The sequence below is a fragment of the Cupressus sempervirens genome, chromosome 2 (genome assembly GCF_028749045.1).
Source record: "Cupressus sempervirens isolate cs-2001-9-10 chromosome 2, ASM2874904v1, whole genome shotgun sequence".
NCBI lineage: Eukaryota > Viridiplantae > Streptophyta > Pinopsida > Cupressales > Cupressaceae > Cupressus > Cupressus sempervirens.
This window is the reverse complement of record NC_143119.1, coordinates 558,141,125-558,159,911: the sequence shown is the minus strand read 5'-3', so window position 1 is coordinate 558,159,911 and position 18,787 is coordinate 558,141,125.

The following is an 18,787-nucleotide window of genomic DNA, read 5'->3' as shown; positions in this document are numbered from 1 at the left end:
GACAAGGGCTCGCCATTAGATCAACTTCAAAATCGCTGAACAGATGCGCTGTAGAATGGCAACCGCTGCCAAGTCTCTTCCGTAGTTGCGTTGGTCGAGTGATCAAACAAGGTGATCTAAGAGAGGGTCCAAGCGTAGGCATTCATTGGGGGATTCGTGCCGATTGCATAAATTTATACAATACCCGAGCAACACCGGACGGAGGTGCTAGACGAGGGCTCCCGTTTTAGATCGAGTTTTAAAATCACCAAGTAGACGCGGTGAGGGCTAGCAACCGCTACCAAACCTGTTTTCGAAATTGTGCCAGCTGAGTGACAAGAAAACATGATCTAAAGGAGAGTCCAGGAATAGCACCCTTGAGGGTGGGCTTCATGCCCCTCTAATTGATTCAACGTCGACGTCGACCATTTCAAAATCCGACATATCCATCCGCCCTGACAGCGGTGTTGAATCAATGAGCTAGGCATGAGAGAGGCTCGCGGCAACCACCTCCCCCATTGTAGCAACGATAGGCTTGCAAAAAATATTGCTAGAGCGCCAAGTACCCACCTCATGGCTATCGACAAGGGCTCGCCATTAGATCAACTTTGAAATCGCAGAACGGACGTGATGTAGAATGCCAATCGCTGCCAAGTCTCTTCCATAATTGCGTCAATCGAGTGATCAAAGAAGGTGATCTAAGAGAGGGTCCAGGCGTGTAGGCATTCATTGGGGGATTCACGCCGATGTCAAAAATTTCTGCAATACCCGAGCAACACCAGACGGAGGTGCAAGACGAGGGCTCCTGTTTTAGATCGAGTTTTAAAAGCACCATGTAGACGCGGTGAGGGGCTGGCAACCACTGCCAAACCTTTTTCTGAAATTGTGCCAGCTGAGTGACAAGAATACATGATCTAAAGGAGAGTCTAGGAATAGCACCCTCGAGGGTGGGCTTCATGCCCCTCTAATTGATTCAACGTCGGCGTCCACCATTTCAAAATCTGACATTTCCATCCGCCCTGACAGCGGCGTTGAATCAATGAGGGGGGGCACGGGAGAGGCTCGCGGCAACCACCTCTCCCGTTGTAGCTGCGATAGGTACGCAAAAAATTTTGCTAGAGCGCCAAGCACCCACCTCATGGCTAGAGACAAGGGCTTGCCATTAGATCAACTTCGAAATTGCTGAACAGACGCGGTGTAGAATGGCAACCGCTGCCAAGTCTCTTCCGTAGTTGCGTCGGTCGAGTGATCGAACAAGGTGATCTAAGAGAGGGTCCAAGCATAGGCATTCATTGGGGGATTCGTGCCGATGGCATAAATTTATGCAATACCCGAGCAACACCGGACGGAGGTGCTAGACGAGGGCTCCCGTTTTAGATCGAGTTTTAAAATCACCAAGTAGACGCGGTGAGGGCTGGCAACCGCTGCCAAACCATTTTCCGAAATTGCGCCATTTGAGTGACAAGAAAACATGATCTAAAGGAGTATCCAGGAATAGCACCCTCGAGGGTGGGCTTCATGCCCCTCTAATTGATTCAACGTCGGTGTCCACCATTTCAAAATCTGACATATCCATCCGCCCTGACAGCGACGTTGAATCAATGAGGGGGGCACGGGAGAGGCTCGCGATAACCACCTCTCCCCTTGTAGCCGCGATAGGCATGCAAAAATTTTTGCTAGAGTGCCAAGCACCCACCTCATGGCTAGAGACAAGGGCTTGCCATTAGATCAACTTCGAAATCGCTGAACAGATGCGCTGTAGAATGGCAACCGCTGCCAAGTCTCTTTCGTAGTTGCGTCGGTCGAGTGATCAAAGAAGGTGATCTAAGAGAGGGTCCAAGCATAGGCATTCGTTGGGGGATTCACGCCGATGGCATAAATTTATGCAATACCCGAGCAACACCGGACAGAGGTGCTAGACGAGGGCTCCCGTTTTAGATTGAGTTTTAAAATCACCGAGTAGACGCGGTGAGGGCTGAGAACCGCTGCCAAACCTTTTTCTGAAATTGCGCCAGCTGAGTGACAAGAAAACATGATCTAAAGGAGAGTCCAGGAATAGCACCCTCGAGGGTGGGCTTCATGCCCCTCTAATTGATTCAACGTCGGCGTCCACCTTTTTTCAAAATCTGACATATCCATCCGCCCTGACAGCAGCGTTGAATCAATGAGGGGGGCACGGGAGAGGCTCGCGGAAACCACCTCTCCCATTGTAGCCACGATAGGCACGCAAAAAATTTTTCTAGAGCACCAAGCACCCACCTCATGGCTAGAGACAAGGGCTTGCCATTAGATCAACTTCGAAATCGCTGAACAGACGCGCTGTAGAATGGCAACCGCTGCCAAGTCTCTTCCGTAGTTGTGTCGGTCGAGTGATCGAAGAAGGTGATCTAAGAGAGGGTCCAAGCGTAGGCATTCGTTGGGGGATTCGCGCCGATGGCATAATTTTATGCAATACCCAAGCAACACCAGACGGAGGTGCTAGACGAGGGCTCCCATTTTAGATCAAGTTTTAAAATCACCAAGTAGACGCGGTGAGGTATGGCAACCGCTGCCAAACCCTTTTCCGAAATTGCGTAGCTGAGTGACAAGAAAATATGATCTAAAGGAGAGTCGAGGAATAGCACATCCAGGGTGGGCTTCATGCCCCTCTAATTGATTCAACGTCGGCGTCCACCGTTTCAAAATCCAACATATCCATCCGCCTTGACACCGGCGTTGAATCAATGAGGGGGGCACGGGAGAGGCTCACGACAATCACCTCTCTTATATAAGCTATTAGTGCGAGGCTCGCTCTGCATTAGAAATTAGTGAACACAATGACATCCGCCTTAAAAATCCAAATCCTTTAAAATTCCTACCAAACAGCCATTCACGACCCAATTTTTTATGAGGTCGGCAGAGGAGCAAAAGATTGTCATCGGTTAGGAGATGTGAGTTCATGGAGCCGAGGGACTGAAATGGTCATCGAGCTCATCCGATCAACTGGATGAATTTCACCTTGAAGGGGCCCAATCCAAAAGTTTTGGAGGTCATCTCCTGGAACTCTCGAGAACAAGGCCCATCTTACATGCAAACTCTGCTACTGCGCAAACATAGGTTGCAATTAAAGAGAAATTGCGAGGCCGTCACAATGGCCTGAGGCCAATGGCTCCGACTAAGTCAATTTTCTCTTGTAATCACCATGCCGCCATTCACAGAGAGATCTCCCAATTCACTTGTGATGCGATGCACAATCCAAGGTCTAGACACGAGACCGCCCTTGAAAGAAAGACCACTTTCCAAGACATCCCCCGATGACACATTGGAACGTCAACCGCTGTCGAACCACTCCCAATGTTGTGCCAATCGAGTTGGCACAGAGGCGACCTTAGGGAGCTCCCGCGTAGCAATCAGGATGTGCTGTCGTGCCCATCTCTCACAAAAACCAATGTTAACTGTGGATAAATTTGGAATCCAAGGGCTTGCATCCATCGATATCGTCGGCACTGGGTCTATATATTCAAAGGCCACGGAGAGGTTCTGATAAGAGAAGCTCCCCTGCTCGCTCGCACAAACATATCCCAAATTCTAGACACAAGCTCCCGCCCTTAGCATCGCTCTCCAGATCACCGCAATGACACATTGGAACGACAACCGCTGTCGAACAACTCCCAAAATTGTGGCAATGGAGTGAGAAAGAAGAGCAACTTTGGGGAGCCACGCATAGCAAATGGGTTGTGCTGCTGCTTCATTCCGCTCTTATATAGATCCGAAATCATTTATTTCGTTTGGAATTTGAGGCTGCATTCATCCTTGCTCAAACAAGCAATGGCTCTTCTAATCGAATGGCCACGGGGAGCTTCCGATAACAAAGGCTCCCTTGTCACTCGTGATGCGCAGGCCAACTGCTAGACGACGGGTCGCCCTTCAGATCACTGCCCAGGCAACCACCACAACGGCACCATTGGAACGACAACCGCTGCTGAACCGTTCTAAAAATTTTGTGCCAAAGAAGTTGTTGCATAGAGAATGACTCTGGGGAGAGAGCCCTTGCATAGCAAAATCGGGATGGCTTCACGGCCCTCCCAATAGAAACGATGTTGGTGCCAATATTCCAAAAATCCGAATAATGTGTCTTTCGCGAACACCAGCACTGATTTCTATTGGGGAGGGTCACCGAGAACTTTTGTTATCAAAGCTCCCATTGTAAGCCGCGATAGGCACAAAAAAAATTTCTAGAGCCCCAAGCACCCACCTCATGGCTAGACAAGGGCTCGCCATTAGTAGATCAACTTCGAAATCACTGAACAGACGCGCTATGGAATGGCAACCGCTGCCAAGCCTCTTCTGTAATTGCGTCAGTCGAGTGATCGAAGAAGGTGATCTAAGAGAGAGTCCAAGGCTAGGGATTCGTTGGGTGATTCGCGCCGATAGCAAAAAATTATGCAATACCCGTGCAACACCGGACGGGGGTGCTAGACGAGGGCTCCCATTTTAGATCGAGTTTTAAAATCACCAAGTAGACGCGGTGAGGGCTGGCAACCACTGCCAAAAATTTTTCCGAAATTGCGCCAGCTGAGTGACAAGAAAACATGATCTAAAGGAGAGTCAGGGAATAGCACCCTTGAGGGTGGGCTTCATGCCCCTCTAATTGATTCAACGTCGTAGTCCACCGTTTCAAAATCTGACATATCCATCCGCCCTGACAGCGGCGTTGAATCAATAAGGGGGGCACGAGAGAGGCTCGCGGCAACCACCTCTCCCGTTGTAGCCATGATAGGCATGCAAAAAATTTTGCTAGAGGGCCAAGCACCCACCTCATGGCTAGAGACAAGGGCTCGCCATTAGATCAACTTTGAAATCGCTGAACAGACGCGCTGTAGAATGGTAACCGCTGCCAAGTCTCTTCCGTAGTTACGTCGGTCGAGTGATCGAAGAAGGTGATCTAAGAGAGGGTCCAAGCGTAGGCATTCGTTGGGAGATTCGCGCCGATGGCATAAATTTATGTAATACCCGAGCAACACCGGACAGAGGTGCTAGACGAGGGCTCCCGTTTTAGATCGAGTTTTAAAATCACCAAGTAGACGCGGTGAGGGCTGGCAACCGCTGCCAAACCTTTTTCCGAAATTGCAGCAGCTGAGTGGCAAGAAAACATGATCTAAAGGAGAGTCCAGGAATAGCACCCTCGAGGGTGGGCTTCATGCCCCTCTAATTGATTCAACGTTGGCGTCCACCATTTCAAAATCTGACATATCCATCTGCCCTGACAGTGGCGTTGAATCAGTGAGGGGGGCACGGGAGAGGCTCACGGCAACCACCTCTCCCCTTGTAGCCGCGACAGGCACGCAAAAAAATTTTGCTAGAGCACCAAGCACCCACCTCATGGCTAGAGACAAGGGCTCGCCATTAGATCAGCTTCGAAATCACTGAACAGACGCGCTATAGAATGGCAACCGCTGCCAAGTCTCTTCCGCAGTTGTGTCAGTCGAGTGATCGAAGAAGGTGATCTAAGAGAGGGTCCAAGCGTAGGCATTTGTTAAGGGATTCGCGCCGATGGTATAAATTTCTGCAATACTCGAGCAACACCGGACGGAGGTGCTAGACGAGGGCTCCCATTTTAGATCGAGTTTTAAAATCACCAAGTAGACGCGGTGAGGGCTAGCAACTGCTGCCAAACCTTTTTTCGAAATTGCACCAGCTAAGTGACAAGAAAACATGATCTGAAGGAGAGTCTAGGAATAGCACCCTCGAGGGTGGGCTTTCATGCCCCTCTAATTGATTCAACGTCGGCGTCCACCGTTTCAAAATCTGACATATCCATCTGCCCTGACAGCGGCGTTGAATCAATGAGGGGGGCACGGGAGAGGCTCGCGGCAACCACCTCTCCCCTTGTAGCCACGATAGGCACGCAAAATTTTTTTCTAGAGTGCCAAGCACCCACCTCATGGCTAGAGAAAAGGGCTCGCCATTAGATCAACTTTGAAATCGCTGAACAGACGCGCTGTAGAATGGCAACCGCTGCCAAGTCTCTTCCGTAGTTGCGTCGGTCGAGTGATCGAAGAAGGTGATCTAAGAGAGGGTCCAAGCGTGTAGGCATTCATTGGGGGATTCACGCCGATGGCATAAAATTATGCAATACCCGAGCAACACCGGACGGAGGTGCTAGACGAGGGCTTCCGTTTTAGATCGAGTTTTAAAATCACCAAGTAGACGCGGTGAGGGCTGGAAACCGCTGCCAAAACTTTTTCCGAAATTATGCCAGTTGAGTGACAAGAAAACATGATCTAAAGGAGAGTCCAGGAATAGCACCCTCGAGGGTGGGCTTCATGCCCCTCTAATTGATTCAACGTCGGCGTCCACCGTTTCAAAATTCGACATATCCATCCGACCTGACAGCGGCGTTGAATCAATGAGGGGAGCACGGGAGAGGCTCGCGGCAACCACCTCTCCCATTGTAGCTACGATAGGCATGTAAAAATTTTTTCTAGAGCGCCAAGAACCCACCTCATGGCTAGAGACAAGGGCTCGCCATTAGATCAACTTCGAAATCGCTGAACAGACGTGCTGTAGAATGGCAACCGCTGCCAAGTCTCTTCCGTAGTTGCGTCGGTCGAGTGATCGAAGAAGGTGATCTAAGAGAGGGTCCAAGCGTAGGCATTCGTTGGGGGATTCGCACCGATGGCATAAATTTATGCAATACCCGAGCAACACCGGATGGAGGTGCTAGACGAGGGCTCCCATTTTAGATCGAGTTTTAAAATCACCAATTAGACGCAGTGAGGGCTGGCAACCGCTGCCAAAGCTTTTTTTGAAATTGCGCCAGCTGAGTGACAAGAAAATCTGATCTAAAGGAGAGTCTAGGAATAGCACCCTCGAGGGTGGGCTTCATGCCCCTCTAATTGATTCAACATCGGTGTCCACCGTTTCAAAATCCAACATATCCATCCGCCCTGACAACGGCGTTGAATCAATGAGGGGGGCACGGGAGAGGCTCGCGGCAACCACCTCTCCCGTTGTAGCCACGATAGGCACGCAAAAAATTTTGCTAGAGTGCCAAGCACCCACCTCATGGCTAGAGACAAGGGCTCGCCATTAGATCAACTTCGAAATCGCTGAACAGACGCGCTGTAGAATGGCAACCGCTGCCAAGTCTCTTCCGAAGTTGTGTCAGTCGAGTGATCGAAGAAGGTGATCTAAGAGAGGGTCCAAGCGTAGGCATTCATTGGGGGATTCACACCGTTGTCATAATTTTATGCAATACCCGAGCAACACCGGACGGATGTGCTAGGCGAGGGCTCCCGTTTTAGATCGAGTTTTAAAATCACCAAGTAGACGCGGTGAGGGATGGCAACCGCTGCCAAACCTTTTTTCGAAATTGCGCCAGCTGAGTGAGAAGAAAACATGATCTAAAGGAGAGTCGAGGAATAGCAGATCGAGGGTGGGCTTCATGCCCCTCTAATTGATTCAACGTCGGCGTCCACCATTTCAAAATCTGACATATCCATCTGCCTTGACACCAGCATTGAATCAATGAGAGTGGCACGGGAGAGGCTCGCGGCAACCACCTCTCCTATATAAGCTATTAGTGCGAGGCTCGCTCTGCATTAGAAATTAGCGAACACACCGACATCCGCCTTAAAAATCCAAATCCTTTAAAATTCCTACCAAACAGCCATTCACGACCCAATTCTTTATGAGGTTGGTAGAGGAGCAAAAGATTGTCATCGGTTACGAGATGTGAGTTCATGGAGCCGAGGGACTGAAATGGTCATCGAGCTCATCTGATCAACTGGATGAATTTCACCTTGAAAGGGCCCAATCCAAAAGTTCCGGAGGTCATCTCCTGGAACTCTCGAGAACAAGGCCCATCTTACATGCAAACTCTGCTACTGCGCAAACATAGGTTGCAATTAAAGAGAAATTGCGAGGCCGTCACAATGGCTCGAGGCCAATGGCTCCGACTAAGTCAATTTTCTCTTGCAATCACCATGTCGCCGTTCATAGAGAGATCTCCCCATTCACTTGTGACGCGACGCACAATCCAAGTGCTAGACGAGAGCTCGCCCTTAAAAGAAAGACCACTTTCCAAGACATCCCCCATTCACTTGTGACGCGACGCACAACCCAAGTGCTAGACGCGAGCTCGCCCTTGAAAGAAAGACCACTTTCCAAGACATCCCCCAATGACACATTGGAACGACAACCACTGTCAAACCATTCCCAATGTTGTGTCGATCGAGTTGGCATAGAGGCGACCTTAGGGAGCTCCCACGAATCGATCGGGAAGTGCTTTCGTACCCATCTCTCACAAAAACCAATATTAGCTGAACAATTTTAGAATCCAAGGCTCGTATCCATCGATATCGTCAGCACTGGGTCTATATTCAAATACCACGGAGAGGTTCCAATAAGAGAAGCTCCCCTGCTCGCTTGCACAAACATCCCCAAATGCTAGACGCAAGCTCCCGCCCTTAGCATCGCTCTCCAGATCACCGCAATGACACATTGGAATGACAATCGCTGTCGAACAACTCCCGAATTTGTGCCGATGGAATGAGAAAGAAGAGCCAGATCGGGTCGGCCAGCATGGCTCGGCCACCATTTTTTGCCAAGAGCTTTCGGTATTAAAACTCCCATGTAGCAGCGATAAGTACACCATGGCAAAATTGCTAGAGCGCCGAGCACCCATAGCAAATTGCCATTATACCAAGCAACACCAGAGTGCTAGACAAGGGCTCACGTTTAGATCAAGTTTTAAAATCACCAAAAAGACACGCCATGGATCGGCAACCGCTGCCTCACCTTTTCCAAAATTGAGTCATCGGAAAACATGATCTAAAGGAGAGTCGAGGAAAAGCACTGAGATCGCTTCATGCCCCTTTCATTCATTCAACATCAGCATACACCGTTTGAAAACCCAACAATCCGATCCGCCTAGACACCAATGTTGAATCAATGAAAGGGGCATGGGAGAGGCTTGCGGAAACAACCTCTCCTATATAAGCTATTAGTGCGAGGCTCGCTCTGCATTAGAAATCTGCGATAGCGTGGACAACTCCCTTAAAAATCCAATTCAATGAAAAATGTGACCAAACAGCCATCCACGACACCGTTTTTGGAGCTCACCCAGATCGGCTTGGCCAGAATGGCTCGCCCAGATTGGCTCAGCCAGCATGGTGACTTGCTGACTCGGTGAGAGTACGTACTTCGAACTGTCAAGAACAAAGGCCAATCTAACATGCAAACTCTGCTACTGCGCAAACATAGCTTGCAATTATAGAGAAATTGCAAGGCCGTCACAATGGCCCGAGGCCAATGCTCCGACTACTAAGTCAATTTTCTCTTGCAATCGCCATGCCGCCGTTCACAGAGAGATCTCCCCATTCACTTGTGACGACGCACAATCCAAGTGCTAGACGCGAGCTCGCCCTTGAAAGGCAACGTTCCAAGACATCCCGATGACACATTGGAACGACAACCGCTGTCGAACCATTCCCAATGTTGTGCCGATCGAGTTGGCACCGAGGCGATCTTAGGGAACTCCCGCGTATCGATCGGTAAGTGCTTTCGTAACCATCTCTCACAAAAACCAATGTTAGCTGAACAATTTTAGAATCCAAGGCTCGTATCCATCGATATCGTCGGCACTGGGTCTATATTCAAAGGCCACGAAGAGGTTCCGATAAGAGAAGCTCCCCTGATCGCTTGCACAAACATCCCCAAATGCTAGAAGCAAGCTCCCGCCCTTAGCATCGCTCTCCAGATCACCGCAATGACACATTGGAACGACAACCGCTGTCGAACAACTCCCAAATTTGTGCCGATGGAGTGAGAAAGAAGAGCCAGATCGGGTCGACAAAAATAGCTAAGCCAGATTGGGTCGGCCAGCATGGCTCGGCCACCATTTTTCGTCGAGAGCTTTCGATATTAAAGCTCCCATGTAGCCGCGACAAGTACACCATGACAAATTGCTAGAGCGCCGAGCACCCATAGCAAATTGCCATTATACCAAGCAACGCCGGAATGCTAGACAAGGGCTCACATTTAGATCAAGTTTTAAAATCACCAAAAAAACACGCCATGGATCGACAATCGCTGCCTCACCTTTTCCAAAATTGAGTCATCGGAAAAAATGATCTAAAGGAGAGCCAAGGAAAAGCACTGAGATCGCTTCATGCCCCTTTCATTGATTCAACATCAGCATACACCGTTTGAAAACCCAACAATCCGATCCGCCTAGACACCAATGTTGAATCAATGAAAGGGGCATGGGAGAGGCTCGCGGCAACAACCTCTCCTATATAAGCTATTAGTGCGAGGCTCGCTCTGCATTAGAAATCTGCGATAGCACAGACAACTCCCTTAAAAATCCAATTCAATGAAAAATGTGACCAAATAGCCATCCACGACACCGTTTTTGGAGCTCGGCCAGATCGGGTCGGCAAGAATGGCTCGCCCAGATCGGGTCGGCCAACATGGCTCACCCAGATCGGCTCGGCCAGCTTGGCTTGGCCAGCATGGCTCGCCCAGATTGGCTCGCCCAGATCGGGTCGGCCAGCATGGTGACTTGGTGACTCGGTGAGAGTACTTGGAACCGTCAAGAACAAAGCCCAATCTTACATGCAAACTCTGCTACTGCGCAAACATAGGTTGCAATTATAGAGAAATTGCAAGGCCGTCACAATGGCCCGAGGCCAATGCTCCGACTACTAAGTCAATTTTCTCTTGCAATCGCCATGCCGCCATTCACAAACAGATCTCCCCATTCACTTGTGACGACGCACAATCCAAGTGCTCAACGCGAGCTCGCCCTTGAAAGGCCGTGTTCCAAGACATCCCGATGACACATTGGAATGACAACCGCTGTCAAACCATTCCCAATGTTGTGCCGCTCGAGTTGGCACAGAGGCGACCAAACAGCCATCCACGACACCGTTTTTGGAGCTCGGCCAGATCGGCTTGGCCAGAATGGCTCGCCCAGATCAGCTCGGCCAGCATGGCTCGACCAGAACGGCTCGGCCAGTTCGGCTCGGCCAGCATGGCTCGGCCAGAATGGCTCGCCCAGATCGGCTCGGCCAGCATGGCTCGGCTAGAACGGGTCGCCCAGATCGGCTCGGCCAGAATGGGTCGCCTAGATCGGCTCGGCCAGAATGGCTCGCCCAGATTGGCTCGGCCAGCATGGCTTGCCCAGAACGGCTCGGCCAGATCGGGTCGGCCAGAATGGCTCGCCCAGATTGGCTCGGCCAGCATGGCTCAGCCAGAACGGCTCGACCAGATCGAGACGGTGACTTGATGAACAGACTTAGAGATTCGATTTGGTGGGCTGACCTAGCGGGGTGACTTGATGAACGCACTTGAAGGGTCGACTTGGTGGGGTGACTCTATGAACGGACCTAAAGAGTTGACTTGGTGAGAGTACTTGGCGGGGTGACTCGATGAAAGGACTTAAAGAGTCGACTTGGTGAGAGTACTTGGTGGGGCGACTTGATCAACGCACTTGAAGAATCGACTTGGTTAGAGTACTTGGTGGGGCGACTTGATGAACGGACTCAAAGAGTCGACTTGGTGAGAGTACCTGGTGGCTCAACTTGATGAGAAGACTTAAAGAGTCAACTTGGTGAGAGTACTTGGCGGGGTGAACTAATGAACGAACATAAAGAGTCGGCTTGGTGGGAGTACTTGGTGGGCTGACTTGGTGGGGTGACTTTATGGACGGACTTAAAGAGTCTACTTGGTTAGATTACTTGTTCTGGTGACTTGATGAACGGACTTCAAGAGTCGACTTGGTGAGGTGACTTGATGAAAGGACTTAAAGGGTCGACTTGGTGAGAGTACTTGGCGGGGCGACTTGATGAACGGACTTAAAGGGTCGACTTGGCGGGGTGACTTGATGAACGGACGTAAAGAGTTGACTTGGTGAGAGTACTTGGCGAGGTGAACTGATGAACGGACTTATAGAGTCGACTTGGTGAGAGTAGTTGTTCTGGTGACTTGATGAATGGACTTAAAGAGTCGGCTTGGCGGGGTGACTTGATGAAAGGACTTAAAGAGTCAACTTGGTGGGGTGACTCAATGAACGAACTTAGAGGGTCAACTTTGCGGGGTGACTTGATGAACAGACCTAAAGAGTTGACTTGGTGAGAGTACTCGGTGGGGTGACCTGATGAACAGACTTAGAGAGTCGACTTGGTGAGAGTCCTTGGTGGGCTGACCTGGTTGGGTGACTTCGTGAACTGACTTAAAGAGTCGAGTTGGTGGGAGTACTTGGTGGGGTGACTTGATGAACAAACTTCAAGGGTCGACTTGGCGAGGTGACTTGATGAATGGTCCTAAAGAGTTGACTTGGTGAGAGTACTTGGTGTGGTGACTTGATGAAAAGACTTAAAGAGTCGAATTGGTGAGAGTACTTGGTGGGGTGACTTGATGAATGCACTTGAAGGGTCGACTTGGTGGGGTGACTTTATGAATGGACTTAAAGAGTTGACATGGTGAGAGTGCTTGGTGGGGTCACTTGATGAACATAGTTAAAGAGTCGACTTGGTGAGAGTAGTTGGTCGGGTGACTTGATGAACGCACTTGAAGAATCGACTTGGTTAGAGTACTTGGTGGGGTGACTTGATGAACAGACTTAAAGATTCGACTTGGTGGGCTGACCTGGCGGGGTGACTTGATGAACGAACTTAGAGAGTTGACTTGGTGAGAGTACTTGGTGGGCCGAACTGGCCAGGTGACTTGATGAACAAACTTAAAGAGTCGACTTGGTGAGAGTACTCGGTGGGCTGACCTGGTCACGTGACTTGATGAACGGACTTAAAGAGTCGGCTTGGTGGGCCGACTTGGCTGGGTGACTTGATGAACAAACTTGAAGAGTCGACTTGGTGGGTCGAACTAGCGGGGTGACTTGGTGAGAGTACTTGGTGGGCTGACCTGGCAGGGTGACTTGATGAACGAACTTAGAGAGTCGACTTTGTGAGAGTACTTGGTGGGTCGAACTGGCGGGGTGACTTGATGAACGAACTTAAAGAGTCGACCTGGTGAGAGAACTTGGTGGGCTGAGCTAGCGGGGTGAATTGATGAACGAACCTAAAGAGTCGACTTTCTGAGAGTACTTGGTGGGCCGACCTGGCGGGGTGAGTGACCGAACTTAAAGGGTCGACTTGGTGAGAGTACTTGGTGTGCCGACCTGGTGGGGCGACTTGATGAATGAACTTAAAGAGTCGACTTGGTGAGAGTACTCGGTGGGGTGACCTGATGAACAAACCTAAAGAGTCGACCTGGTGAGAGTACTTGGTGGGCCGACCTGGCGGGGTGACTTGGTGAGCAAACTTGAAGAGTCGACTTGGTGAGAGTAGTTGGTGGGCTGACCTGGCGGGGTGACTTGATGAACGAACTTAAAGAGTCGACCTGGTGGGCCAACTTGGCAGAGTGACTTCATGAACGAACTTAAAGAGTCCACTCGGTGGGCCGACCTGGCGGGGTGACTTGATGAACGAACTTAAAGAGTCGACTTGGTGAGAGTAATTTGTGGGCTGACCTGGCAGGGTGACTTGATGAATGAACTTAAAGAGTCGACTTGGTGGGGTGACTTGATGAACGCACTTGAAGGATCGACTTGGTGGGGTGACTCTATGAACGGACCTAAAGAGTTGACTTGGTGAGAGTACTTGGTGGTTTGACTCGATGAAAGGACTTAAAGAGTCGACTTGGTGAGAGTACTTGGTGGCTCAACTTTATGAGCAGACTTAAAGAGTCCACTTGGTGAGAGTGGGCCTAACGGGGCGATGTGGTGAGTGGGCCTAACGGGGTGAGTTGGTGGGGCGACTTGGCGAGTGGTATTAGAGAGCCGACGTTGTGAGGCGACTCGGCGAGTTGGTTCGTTGAGATGACATGGTGAGCTGACTTGGCGAGTCGACCCGGCGAGCGAACTTAAAGAGTCGACTTGGCAACGTACTCGAGTCGACTTGGTGAGGCGACCCGACGAGCGGGCTCAAAGAGTCAACATGGTGAGGCGACTCATGGTGAGGAGCTATCCTTAAGGCGACTTGGTGGGCCTTGTTGATTAGTCGACTTGGTGAGCCGACCTGACGAGCTGACACGGTGAGCGGGCTTAAAGAGGCGATGAGTTGGTGGGGTAACTCGGCAAGCCAACTTATCGAGGCGAGATGGTGAGTCGACTTGGTGAGCTGACTTGGTGAGCGCACTTAAAGAGTCAACTTCGTGAGGTGACTCGGCGAGTTAGCCCGCTGATGCGACTTGGGCGGGCTGACCTTGCGAACGAACTTAAAGAGGCAACTTGGGCGGGCTGACCTGGCGAGCGAACTTAAAGAGTTGACTTGGAAATGCACTTGAACAATCGACTTGGTGAGCGGACATGGTGAGTGGGCTTAGAGAAGCAACTCGGCAGGGCGACTTGATGAACGGACTTAAAGGGTCAACTCGGCGGGGCGACTTGATGAACGAACTTAAAGGGTCGACTTGGCGGGGTGACTTGATGAACGGACCTAAAGAGTTGACTTGGTGAGAGTACTTGGCAGGGTGAACTGATGAACGGACTTAAAGAGTCGACTTGGTGGGAGTACTTGGTGGGCCGACTTGATGAACGGACTTATAGAGTCGACTTGGTGAGAGTAGTTGTTCTGGTGACTTGATGAACGGACTTAAAGAGTCAGCTTGGTGGGGTGACTTGATGAAAGGACTTAAAGAGTCGACCTGGTGAGAGAACTTGGTGGGCCGAGCTGGCGGGGTGAATTGATGAATGAACCTAAAGAGTCAACTTTGTGAGAGTACTTGGTGGGTCGACCTGGCGGGGTGAGTTGATGACCGAACTTAAAGGGTCGACTTGGTGAGAGTACTTGGTGGGCCAACCTGGCGGGGCAACTTGATGAATGAACTTAAAGAGTCGACTTGGTGAGAGTACTCGGTGGGGTGACCTGATGAACAAACCTAAAGAGTCGACCTGGTGAGAGTACTTGGTTGGCCGACCTGGCGGGGTGACTTGGTGAGCAAACTTAAAGAGTCGACTTGGTGAGAGTAGTTGGTGGGCTGACCTGGCAGGGTGACTTGATGAACAAACCTAAAGAGTCGACCTGGTAGGCTGACTTGGCAGAGTGACTTCATGAACGAACTTAAAGAGTCCACTCAGTGGGCCGACCTGGCAGGGTGACTTGATGAACGAACTTAAAGAGTCGACTTGGTGAGAGTAATTTGTGGGCTGACCTGGCGAGGTGACTTGATGAATGAACTTAAAGAGTCGACTTGGTGGGGTGACTTGATGAACGCACTTGAAGGGTCAACTTGGTGGGGTGACTCTATGAATGGACCTAAAGAGTTGACTTGGTGAGAGTACTTGGTGGGGTGACTCGATGAAAGGACTTAAAGAGTCAACTTGGTGAGAGTACTTGGTGGCTTGACTTTATGAGCAGACTTAAAGAGTCCACTTGGTGAGAGTGGGCCTAACGGGGCGATGTGGTGAGTGGGCCTAACGGGGCGAGTTAGTGGGGAAACTTGGCGAGTGGTATTAGAGAGCCGACGTGGTGAGGCGAGTCAGCGAGTTGGTTCGTTGAGATGACATGGTGAGCTGACTTGGCGAGTCGACCCAGCGAGCGAACTTAAAGAGTCGACTTGGCAACGTACTTGAGTCGACTTGGTGAGGCGACCCGGCGAGCGGGCTCAAAGAGTCAACATGGTGAGGCGACTCATTGAGTCAACATGTTGAGGCGATTAATGGTGAGGAGCTATCCTTGAGGCGACTTGGTTGGCCTACTTGATTACTCGACTTGGTGAGCCGACCTGACGAGTTGACACGGTGAGCGGGATTAAAGAGGCGACGACTTGGTGGGGTAACTCGGCAAGCCAACTTATCGAGGCGAGATGGTGAGTCGACTTGGTGAGCTGACTTGGTGAGCACACTTAAAGAGTCAACTTCGTGAGGTGACTCGGCGAGTTAGCCCGCTGATGCGACTTGGGCGGGCCGACCTGGCGAACAAACTTAAAGAGGTGACTTGGGCGGGCTGACCTGGCGAGCGAACTTAAAGAGTTGACTTGGCAACGCACTTGAACAATCAACTTGGTGAGCTGACATGGTGAGTGGGCTTAGAGAAGCAACTCGGCAGGGCGACTTGATGAACGGACTTAAAGGGTCGACTTGGCGGGGTGACTTGATGAACGGACCTAAAGAGTTGACTTGGTGAGAGTACTTGGTGGGGTGAACTGATGAACGGACTTAAAGAGTCAACTTGGTGGGAGTACTTGGTGGGCCGACTTGATGAACGGACTTATAGAGTCGACTTGGTGAGAGTAGTTGTTCTGGTGACTTGATGAACGGACTTAAAGAGTCGGCTTGGCGGGGTGACTTGATGAAAGGACTTAAACAGTCAACTTGGTCGGGTGAGTCGATGAATGAACTTAGAGGGTCGACTTTGCGGGGTGACTTGATGAACGGACCTAAAGAGTTGACTTGGTGAGAGTACTCGGTGGGGTGACCTGATGAACAGACTTAGAGAGTCGACTTGGTGAGAGTCCTTGGTGCGCCGACCTGGTTGGGTGACTTTGTGAACTGACTTAAAGAGTCGACTTGGTGGGAGTACTTGGTGGGGTGACTTGATGAACAGACTTCAAGGGTCAACTTGGCGAGGTGACTTGATGAACGGTCCTAAATAGTTGACTTGGTGAGAGTACTTGGTGTGGTGACTTGATGAAAAGACTTAAAGAGTCAAATTGGTGAGAGTACTTGGTGGGGTGACTTGATGAACGCACTTGAAGGGTCAACTTGGTGGGGTGACTTTATGAACGGACCTAAAGAGTTGACGTGGTGAGAGTGCTTGGTGGGGTGACTTGATGAACATAGTTAAAGAGTCGACTTGGTGAGAGTAGTTGGTCGGGTGACTTGATGAACGCACTTGAAGAATCGACTTGGTTAGAGTACTTGGTGGGGTGACTTGATGAACGGACTTAAAGATTTGACTTGGTGGGCCGACCTGGCAGGGTGACTTGGTGAGAGTACTTGGTGGGCTGACTTGGCAGGGTGACTTGATGAACGAACTTAGAGAGTCGACTTTGTGAGAGTACTTGGTGGGTCAAACTGGCGGGGTGACTTGATGAACGAACTTAAAGAGTCGACCTGGTGAGAGAACTTGGTGGGTCGAGCTGGCGGGGTGAATTGATGAACGAACCTAAAGAGTCAACTTTGTGAGAGTACTTGGTTGGCCGACCTGGCGGGGTGAGTTGATGACCGAACTTAAAGGGTCGACTTGGTGAGAGTACTTGGTGGGCCGACCTGGCGGGGCGACTTGATGAACGAACTTAAAGAGTCGACTTGGTGAGAGTACTCGGTGGGGTGACCTGATGAACAAACCTAAAGAGTCGACCTGGTGAGAGTACTTGGTGGGCCGACCTTGCGGGGTGACTTGGTGAGCAATCTTAAAGAGTCAACTTGGTGAGAGTAGTTGGTGGGCTGACCTGGCGGGGTGACTTGATGAACGAACTTAAAGAGTCGACCTGGTGGGCCGACTTGGCAGAGTGACTTCATGAACAAACTTAAAGAGTCCACTCGGTGGGTCGACCTGGCGGGGTGACTTGATGAACGAACTTAAAGAGTCGACTTGGTGAGAGTAATTTGTGGGCTGACCTGGCGAGGTGACTTGATGAATGAACTTAAAGAGTTGACTTGGTGGGGTGACTTGATGAACGCACTTGAAGGGTCAACTTGGTGGGGTGACTCTATGAACGGACCTAAAGAGTTGACTTGGTGAGAGTACTTGGTGGGGTGACTCAATGAAAGGACTTAAAGAGTCGACTTGGTGAGAGTACTTGGTGGCTTGACTTTATGAGCAGACTTAAAGAGTCCACTTGGTGAGAGTGGGCCTAACGGGGCGATGTGGTGAGTGGGCCTAACGGGGCGAGTTAGTGGGGCAACTTGGCGAGTGGTATTAAAGAGCCGACGTGGTGAGGCGAGTCAGCGAGTTGGTTCGTTGAGATGACATGGTGAGCTGACTTGGCGAGTCGACCCAGCGAGCGAACTTAAAGAGTCGACTTGGCAACGTACTCGAGTCGACTTGGTGAGGCGACCCGGCGAGCGGGCTCAAAGAGTCAACATGGTGAGGCGACTCATTGAGTAAACATGGTGAGGCGATTCATGGTGAGGAGCTATCCTTGAGGCGACTTGGTTGGCCTACTTGATTACTCGACTTGGTGAGCCGACCTGACGAGTTGACACGGTGAGCGGGATTAAAGAGGTGACGACTTGGTGGGGTAACTCGGCAAGCCAACTTATCGAGGCGAGATGGTGAGTCGACTTGGTGAGCTGACTTGGTGAGCACACTTAAAGAGTCAACTTCGTGAGGTGACTCGGCGAGTTAGCCCGCTGATGCGACTTGGGCGGGCCGACCTGGCGAACAAACTTAAAGAGGCGACTTGGGCGGGCTGACCTGGCGAGCGAACTTAAAGAGTTGACTTGGCAACGCACTTGAACAATCGACTTGGTGAGCTGACATGGTGAGTGGGCTTAGAGAAGCAACTCGGCGGGGCGACTTGATGAACGGACTTAAAGGGTCGACTTGGCGGGGTGACTTGATGAACAGACCTAAAGAGTTGACTTGGTGAGAGTACTTGGTGGGGTGAACTGATGAACGGACTTAAAGAGTCAACTTGGTGGGAGTACTTGGTGGGCCGACTTGATGAACAGACTTATAGAGTCGACTTGGTGAGAGTAGTTGTTCTGGTGACTTGATGAACGAACTTAAAGAGTCGGCTTGGCGGGGTGACTTGATGAAAGGACTTAAACAGTCAACTTGGTCAGGTGAGTCGATGAATGAACTTAGAGGGTCGACTT